Here is an 8,148-nt window from a genome sequence, read left to right as displayed (position 1 = left end):
TTCTTCCGTGACCAATTACGTATGATTGGCTGAAACACTTAAGGCTGTTAATTAGTCGTGGCGGTGGGGTTTCTTAAAGGACAACATTGCTGGGCTGAAACTCCACCGCTTTCATTCCGACTCGAATAAAATAATATCTTCACATTGTAATGGAGTTTAAAAAAAATGAAAAAAAGATTGCTATAAATCTTTGGTGCAGACATTCACAGTTCCCCGAAGATGAGGCCGGATGACTCATAGTTGTTTCTTTTTCAGTTCATTTGAGGGATATCCCAACTATAATAACAGAGAGCCCACATGTCAAGTGACTGAATTTAGAAACTAACACACATTTTACTCCTGTTCGTTTCAAGCCGATGATCGTAAAGTGAAGTAAGAAAGAACTCACCCGCTTAAAACATTGACAATACATGGTACTTCTGCTTTTGGCTTTATGTTCCTCTGTTACTTATGAAAAACGTCTTAGAATTTGTCATTTTGATTGATTGATTGATTGATTGATTTGGTTATGACGCTACACTTAAACATATACACTATACACATAAAACCAATGCAAGTGACTGTTCTTACCAAACTAATGCAATACTTTAGGAGCAGTGGAGTAGTACAAATATTACAAACTAACGTATAGGCTAACCCAACAGGATTTCACAGTTTTCCACAGAACTCAATGAGAATTTATCTGATTGCTGGGCTATTTTAAGCAAATGTCTGGTTTTAGCAATTTTTATTAACAGAAGAAACAGTCACATATTCTCACATTCACACACATGGGTCACTTAAAGTGGCCAGTTCACCTCAAATGGATTCTTCTTTGACTCACGCACCGGGAGAACGTGCCAACTCCACGCAGAAAGCCAACCGAGACCCATACCAGAAGAAGAGTGCTACTTAATATGCCTCATGAACAATCTAAGGGTGGAAATCCGACTGTATTTGCACGAGTCTGCTGTGAAATGCAAGGGAAGAAAACCTTTTCATGAGATAATGTGGTGTGTTCAGTTATACAGCAACCCTGTGGACTGTTATGTCAATGAAATAGGCCCACTTACGGCAAATGACTCATTACGCGTTGTGTGAAGTAGGTTTTTTCAGTCGTCACAGGTCAAAAAGGACTCATGAGGATAAAGAACCATAAGCATGTTGGATAAGGAAGCTGAACATCCTGAAAGAATTCGCTTCATCATTTCAAATGCACCTGCTGACACCTCAAACCGGATTGAAGTGAGACACTTTACATCATCCGCTCCATCATTATCGCAGCATACCCTACCCAAATGACTCTGAGCCACTTAAAGAGCTGTAAAACATGTCTGGATGTGGAAGTACTTCTCGTACGGTCTTAATGTTGCGGAGGAGGACGAGCTGGATCGCTTCCTCCGTTCCCACGCCGCTGCTCGACATGACAAGTGTAGTTCCATGTTTGTAGTCAGTTGAGTAGCCATTAAAATTCTTTATTCAGCATTATATCACCTACATTTTTCACAGAACAATACGACATTCATTAATAATCGATGGTGCTGTGATGAAGGTAAAACTCTCTGCATGTATTGTCATGAGAGCACTGCAGTTGGGACATATTTCTCCACAGAGCTTTACATATTGTATGAGTACATGCTCTTAATGTTGTCTTTGTTCCCCGATGACCAATCTGTGATCGCTACTTCTTAACCGACACAATGCACATATATGAATATGGTACATCACGGCAAAACTAGTAATCCACAGCCATTTTCCTCATCTTCAGGCATATAAAGCACCGGCTTAAGTGCTGTATCTCTACAAATAAACAAAAGTCTCACTGTAAAACAGAGGAATAAGGTGCTTTTTCCTGTTACTGTCACGTTGCCAAACAATTGTTTCTTGTATTACACAATTGTGGCCGTTATAGCTTGTCACAAGCTTAAAGAACCTCAATATGTTTAAATACAATACACTTTAAAAACAGTGAAACTGCAAATGTATTCTGTGATGTCTTCACAGTCACTGATAGCATGTGAATTGTAAAAAGGATGAGAGCACGAATTGGTGTGACTGCACATCCTAAGCTTCCAATTCAGACTCCAGACGCAGTCATTATGGTAAAATACTTTACTTGCAGTATATACAGTTAAATACTTAAATTGGCAATACTGAGAAAACATTAGAGTTTCCTCTTTTTTTTTTACCCCTTTTCTGTTCTCTTGTTTTATTTCTTCATCCAGCTCACTTCCTGCTGATCTTCATCTTTCTCCTCCAGTTTCTTTATTGAAGGACATGCTGAAGAGAGGGTAGACATACAAGACATACATGATTTAAGCAATATTGTTTTGAGTTCCAATATGGCCAAAATAAGAAATGAAGTAAACACATATAAAAACATACAAGTTGCTCCGACCACAGCGACACTCACAACAAGTGAAACTGGTGTGAAATTATAATTTATTATTATATCATTATAGATGAGTCAACAATTTCCAAAGCGAAGTCACTCAATGAAGACTTGGAAGAGAGTTGGTCATCAGGGATTTAAAGAGACAGTATACATCAACGAACCCTTAGTCTGAGGATGAATTGAAGTGCATGTGAAACTGCATTAAATGGAATGCTCTGAACGAAAATCTGTTTTTAAATCTTTGACAAATACCAAGAAACAAACAAAGTCAAAACATTATACGTTTGTATTAATTCTTTCAAATAAATATTTTTGTGTCGATTCTGATGGGCCATGTGAGGTCCTCTGAGTGTTGCATACATTTGAAACGATGCCCACAAGTATGAATGTAAATTCACTTTTCCAAACGGATCTATTTCAGACGTTATTAAATTTGCACGCACACAAGTTTTATATTAATCTAGTTTTCATAGTTCTCAATTTTTATTTGGAAGAACTCAGCTAGCTGTTTTTCTTCTTCTTTTTTTATTTTGATAGCATGCAGTATCAAACTGGCGTAGACGCCAGCTTGCTCAATTTCATTCATTGCCTGATGCCTCTCTTTATATCTATTATTTAGCATTCACTACCAAATAAACAAAAAGCTTCACTCTTAACTGTCCTACCTCCATGTGCTGAAACTGGGTCATTAAAAGCTTTAACCACAGGGCTCATCTCAGGTTCCTCCTTCACTGAACTGATAATACACATGTATGTTTTTACGTTGCGCCTGTACTAAAAGATAATGGCATTTGCACTTCTGGGAAAGTCATCATGTGAGCATTTTGGAAAGTGTTAGCTGTAGCCTGAAACAAGTCTGAGTGTCTATGTGAAATGAAAGAGACTCATAAATCACTGCTTTTTCATACTATGTCATTATAAAAGAACTGACATATAAATCACTAGAAGTCTGTATTATTCCCAGGGGGTATGAGTGCTGTGCACTGTCAGGCTGTCTTTCTTCCAAACACGTCAGTCGGGCAGACTTCACATCTGGATCACTGTTATTATGGAAATCACAACATTTAACAGGCTATGCTATTTCAGGTGCAATTACACTGAAGTTCAAAATTGAAAATCAATCTCTATATGTGCAGTTTATTTTTAGACCACAGAATATACAAGTAAGTGCCGTTAACATGCCTGTGCTCCTCATTTGAATTATTCAGATATCTGATTTGGTGCTGCCTTCCACCGCATGATTATACTTAAACATGTTTGTTAAGAAACTATGAACCCGCTTCTGATTTGGGGTAAGAAAAGCCACCGCTTCAGCTAAAAGGAACCCATCACAAATGAAGCCTGTAAAACAGGATTCACAGTGGAAGTTATCAAACTTGAATGGGGCCGGATATTATAGATTTCTGCTTAGAACAGCAATTAGATAAAATTACCCACCAGACGGTACATCTCATATGTCAGACAGTCAGACAGTTCTGCTATATCAGGGTGCGTCATCTAACAGTGAGCATTTCAGTCCTGACTCATCATGGCATATCTGAACTCTCAGACACACACATAAATACAAAAGGAGTGTTGTCTCGTGACCTAGAAAGTGTCAATAGTCTCTGTATTCATGGACAGTTCTTAAAAATGTCCAATACAAAGGCCTTATCATATGCCTTCTCGGAGGTTTGGATGTGACACAGGGATACAGTCTAGTAAATGTTATTGTTGGGTATGTGCATGCGTGGTCGTCTCTGTTCAGTCATCGTCTCTACAGTCACGCGAGAGCAACAATCGCCTTCGGTTTAGAGTGAAAGCACGAAACACATGGTGCCTTACTCACATGAGTCTAAACAAGCAGAAACAAAAGCAAGTCAACACAACAACCGAGTCAACTCATGCGAAGAAGATGCAGGGGAGAGGAGAAAAGGATGGCTGTAAAGAAAGAAAAAAAGACACATTATGAGAGGAGGAAGGAGGGGGGAAACTCCGAACAAATTAAATTACATCCCTGTCCTGCCTTTACCCCTCGTTTACCCGTTTTTCCCCTCACTTGTTCGGATCCTTTCAGTTTCAACTCATTTTGCTGCTTTACCTTTCTCCCAGCTATTCATTCTCTCTCCCGTTCTGTCTCTCTGTGAGCAGACAGGCAGAGACAGGGAGACTGTTGTTGTGCTTGCAGTCTGACACTATCAGCTCATAAATCCCTGTCAACAGCTTGTACGTCTCCGCTCCTCTCCTCGCCGTCCTGCTTCTTCCCTCCCTCCCTTTGCTGGTGAAGGAGTGGAGAAACCCAGTGACCTGAGAGTGACGGTTTGACTGGCAGAACCGCACAGACATGCAGTAACACTCACGTTTAAGGAAAAGGAACACACCTGCACAGTTGCAGTACAGACAGACAGTTCTTCACCTCTGTCTCTCTCGGTATCTCCCAGTCTCTTCCTTCCTCCTTTTCTTTCGTTCCCTCAGGCGATGTTTGCTGGCAGACAGTCGTCACCCACGAGGGCTTCCTGTGGTTAGGGGTAAACACCTGGGTAATGAGACCACGATCCAAAACAACCCCTCCACTCCCCCAAAAGAAGGGACAAATAGGAGCCTTTCTTTCTCGGTTCACTCGTGGCACGTGGCGATATATACTGTAGACGTGCAATCGGGTCATGCAGGCACATGGGGGCACACTCAACAGTCACAATCTCAAGCACAAGAGCAGGCATGCACACACTGAAACACACATACAGCAGCAGCAGCACATGCATAGTCTCAGCTCAGACTACCAAACAAGCGATGAGGCAAAGCAGCCGTGTCAGCCAAAAGTCAACACCTTGACTGACTTCACCGTCGAGGGGGGGGGATAAACACAAGTCAAGCTGCCTCTATTCCTTCACTCCCATCACTAATAGTTTATTCTGCAAACTTAAAAAACAAATCTCTCTCCAGGTGTTGTCAGTGAGAAACTCTGTTTGAACAATGCGCAGTATGTCAGATATCTTGACGGACTGCTGAGCGAGGCTGGTGAAACGTGAGAGCTGCTTTAGTCGAGAGCAGCGCTGTCTGTCTGATTGCTGTGTCACAATTAGCCTTTTTTTTTTTTTTCTTTTTCACGAGTATGGGGAACTTGCCTCTGAAGGTGTGCTCGGGCTTAACAGAATGTGATCTGCTCCAGGCTTCAGTTCAAACCTTCATTTGGCTGTTGGCCAATGAGACATCAATCAGGTGTTTCTCCTGATTTGACAAACAAGCCGTGTCCTCACGTCGTCTGTTAGCACCTGTGTGAAACATACGACTTTTGTGTGCAAAAGGTTTGAACGCGAGTCGGCTGCAGCAGGAGCAGTCAAAGGTTCGCTGTGTTTCCGCGAGTCAGTGTCCAGCTTGTTAAACAAGTGTTTGATTAATTGCCTGTGTTGTCTTACTGATGGATTTCATTGCACTTAACAAGTCATTAAATACTCATTAGTAGAATAGCAGCTTCAAGAGAAGAGTTTTTGATGAGCTGATGAAAGGGTATCAACTGGGCTCCCGCTTTACCTTAATGCACATCAGTTCTGACTTTTTGAAGGACTGCGAGGGGAAGGTTCATTGAGGTCCCGTTCACAACCTGCAAACTACTTTTTTCAGCGTTTCTGTGCGGATAGACATCTTTTTCAAAACGTTGCCCCGTAAATGCAAACGTTTTCTGAAACAAAAACAATACAGTATTAACATTAACAATGGCGGGCACATGGACATTCATATAGACCAAGTTGGTCACCTGAAGTCCCTGGAGAATATGGCCTGAGAGCCATGCCACTCTGGAGGCCACCATTGTTGTTATTGTCCATCTACTCGCACATGTGCAGAAGAGCTATTTACTAAGACCCTAGTTTGCATGCGCAGGAGCAGCATTTCAAAAAGTTGCATTTTCAGTCGCTCTGAGCACAGTTGTTGTGTAAACAGGCACCGAAAATGCAACAAAAGTTTTCCGGTTTTACTTGAAAACGTGGTCATGTAAACACGGCCTGGGACTGGGATTGGGGAGGGTTACATGGTACAATGGTTACAACTGCCTCTCATAGCAAAAATGCCTTGCTTTTGGGGATGTTCTGCGTGGTTTCCAATGCGAAAACATGCTTGTTGTGAAGATATAAGACATAATACTTCTGTGGGTAGATAGATAAATCAATGAAAATATGTATAAAAGCAAATGTGCTGTTCTTCTACAATCGTTGTGGTGCAGTCATACTGAGCTCAGAAGCTTTTTTGGAGATTAGGGTCACTATGGTGTGATACAACCACACAAGATGGACGGCCATGTCACACTTAGTAAAGTGGGTTGGCTTCTGATCTTACATCCCCATCTTGCTTCATCCATATGTCAAACTGTCTTTGAGCAAGACACTGAACCTCAAGTTCCCAATGGTGTGCGAATCCCTTGCACGGCAGCATTCATGATTAATATGTGAATGTGTATGTGAATGAGTGAACTTGATGAATCATGTAAAGCACATTGAGAGTAGAGCAGAAACATGACACCAACATCGACCAGATTTTCAGTATTGTACTGACATCATTCCCCGTGTTATGCTTTATCCGGGTTTAAAAGAATTGAATTTATTTATTTAGTTTATATGAGCAACTGACTTTAATATGAAGGCTTCATTGTTGGATCTTTCGTGAACAGGAATGAGGACGTCTTTAAATTTGTTGGAAAGTCAGTTCCATGTAATGATCTTGCCTATATTTGCATTCATTGTTAGAGTATGTTACGTTGAAAATGTGAACCTGAATGTTAAAGTGATTTTAACATTGCACACATTTCTTTCTTTCTCTTCTGGCTCCCATTTGTTGAAGATTTTCTTTTTAAAAATTACTCATATTCAAAGCTTTGAGTCAAAATGGCCATTTTCCCTTTCAACTGCAACCAATACTTCATTTCCATGCCACTCTTGCTCCGTACAGTGTGCTTTTATCCAAATTGATTTAGTCACAACAGAATTACGTCTTTCTGCTCCGCTGCCTCAAAGTATTGTGTATCTATCAAAGCCTCAAGAATCGTCCCTGTCAGTACCTCCAGAGTGTAAATGATTCACTTAAGAGTCATGTTATTGTGTTATCTCTGGACAATACGGCGCAGCCAGCATCTCATGTGTCACTGGAACAACAGGGAAGCCTGTGGTGAATCATCAGACCTGCCGGATCAGCAAAGTCTCTGAGCTGTTTTTGGTTTGGCGGAAAATTTATTGTCCAAAGGACGTCATGCAAGACCACTTTAAATGCAGTTAATTTGATTAAAAACACAGCGTACATCGCATGCACTTCTCGACGCTCCTCTACATTATCTGGCATTGCGTGTGTGTGTGTGTGTGTGTGTGTGTGTGTGTGTGTGTGTGTGTGTGTGTGTGTGTGTGTGTGGCCCACACATATCTTTGTGTCATGGAAATGGCTGACAGTGAAAAATGTGACCAATTCTCATTTTAATTGCCAATGAAAAAGGCCTCAGTATTTATGAGTTATGTCCAGGCGAACAGAAGAGAGGGGTTTAGGCATGAAAGCATATTCCTTATCACAATTAAAAAGTGTTTTAACATGACTGCCACTCTTTGAAGTTAGATTAGCAGCAATATTGGAGAGATTGGCACCAGCTTTGAACAATGGAAACTGAATAGGGGATAAAGAAATTATTTAACAAAGCCAAAGGTAACACCTCCCTTTCGTTGTCTCTTTCTTTTCTTTTTTCTCGAATTTACTCTCATGATCATTTTTGGGGCGGATAGATTTTCTTGTTTGGAACCACTCATTTTTGCTTTCTTTTC

At 40.9% G+C, this 8,148-nt stretch overlaps 1 long non-coding RNA gene across 1 annotated transcript in view; it reads right to left on the bottom strand.

Annotated features, from left to right (window-relative positions):
- Positions 1–1,425: 1,425 nt before the first annotated feature.
- LOC308114642 overlaps positions 1,426–8,148 on the bottom strand; it is a 111,208-nt gene continuing 104,485 nt past the window's right edge. The window contains exons 8-9 of the long non-coding RNA XR_013935626.1: positions 4,735–4,869; positions 1,426–2,259 (exon numbers count right to left, since the gene is read on the bottom strand). This is a non-coding gene — a long non-coding RNA (uncharacterized lncRNA). The remainder of the gene's footprint in view (positions 2,260–4,734; positions 4,870–8,148) is intronic.

Source organism: Lipophrys pholis (genome assembly GCF_963383615.2).
Source record: "Lipophrys pholis genome assembly, chromosome: 9".
In the NCBI taxonomy this organism is placed as follows: domain Eukaryota; kingdom Metazoa; phylum Chordata; class Actinopteri; order Blenniiformes; family Blenniidae; genus Lipophrys; species Lipophrys pholis.
The sequence above is the reverse complement of the archived record's forward strand: the minus strand, read 5'-3'. Positions and strand labels throughout refer to the sequence as shown.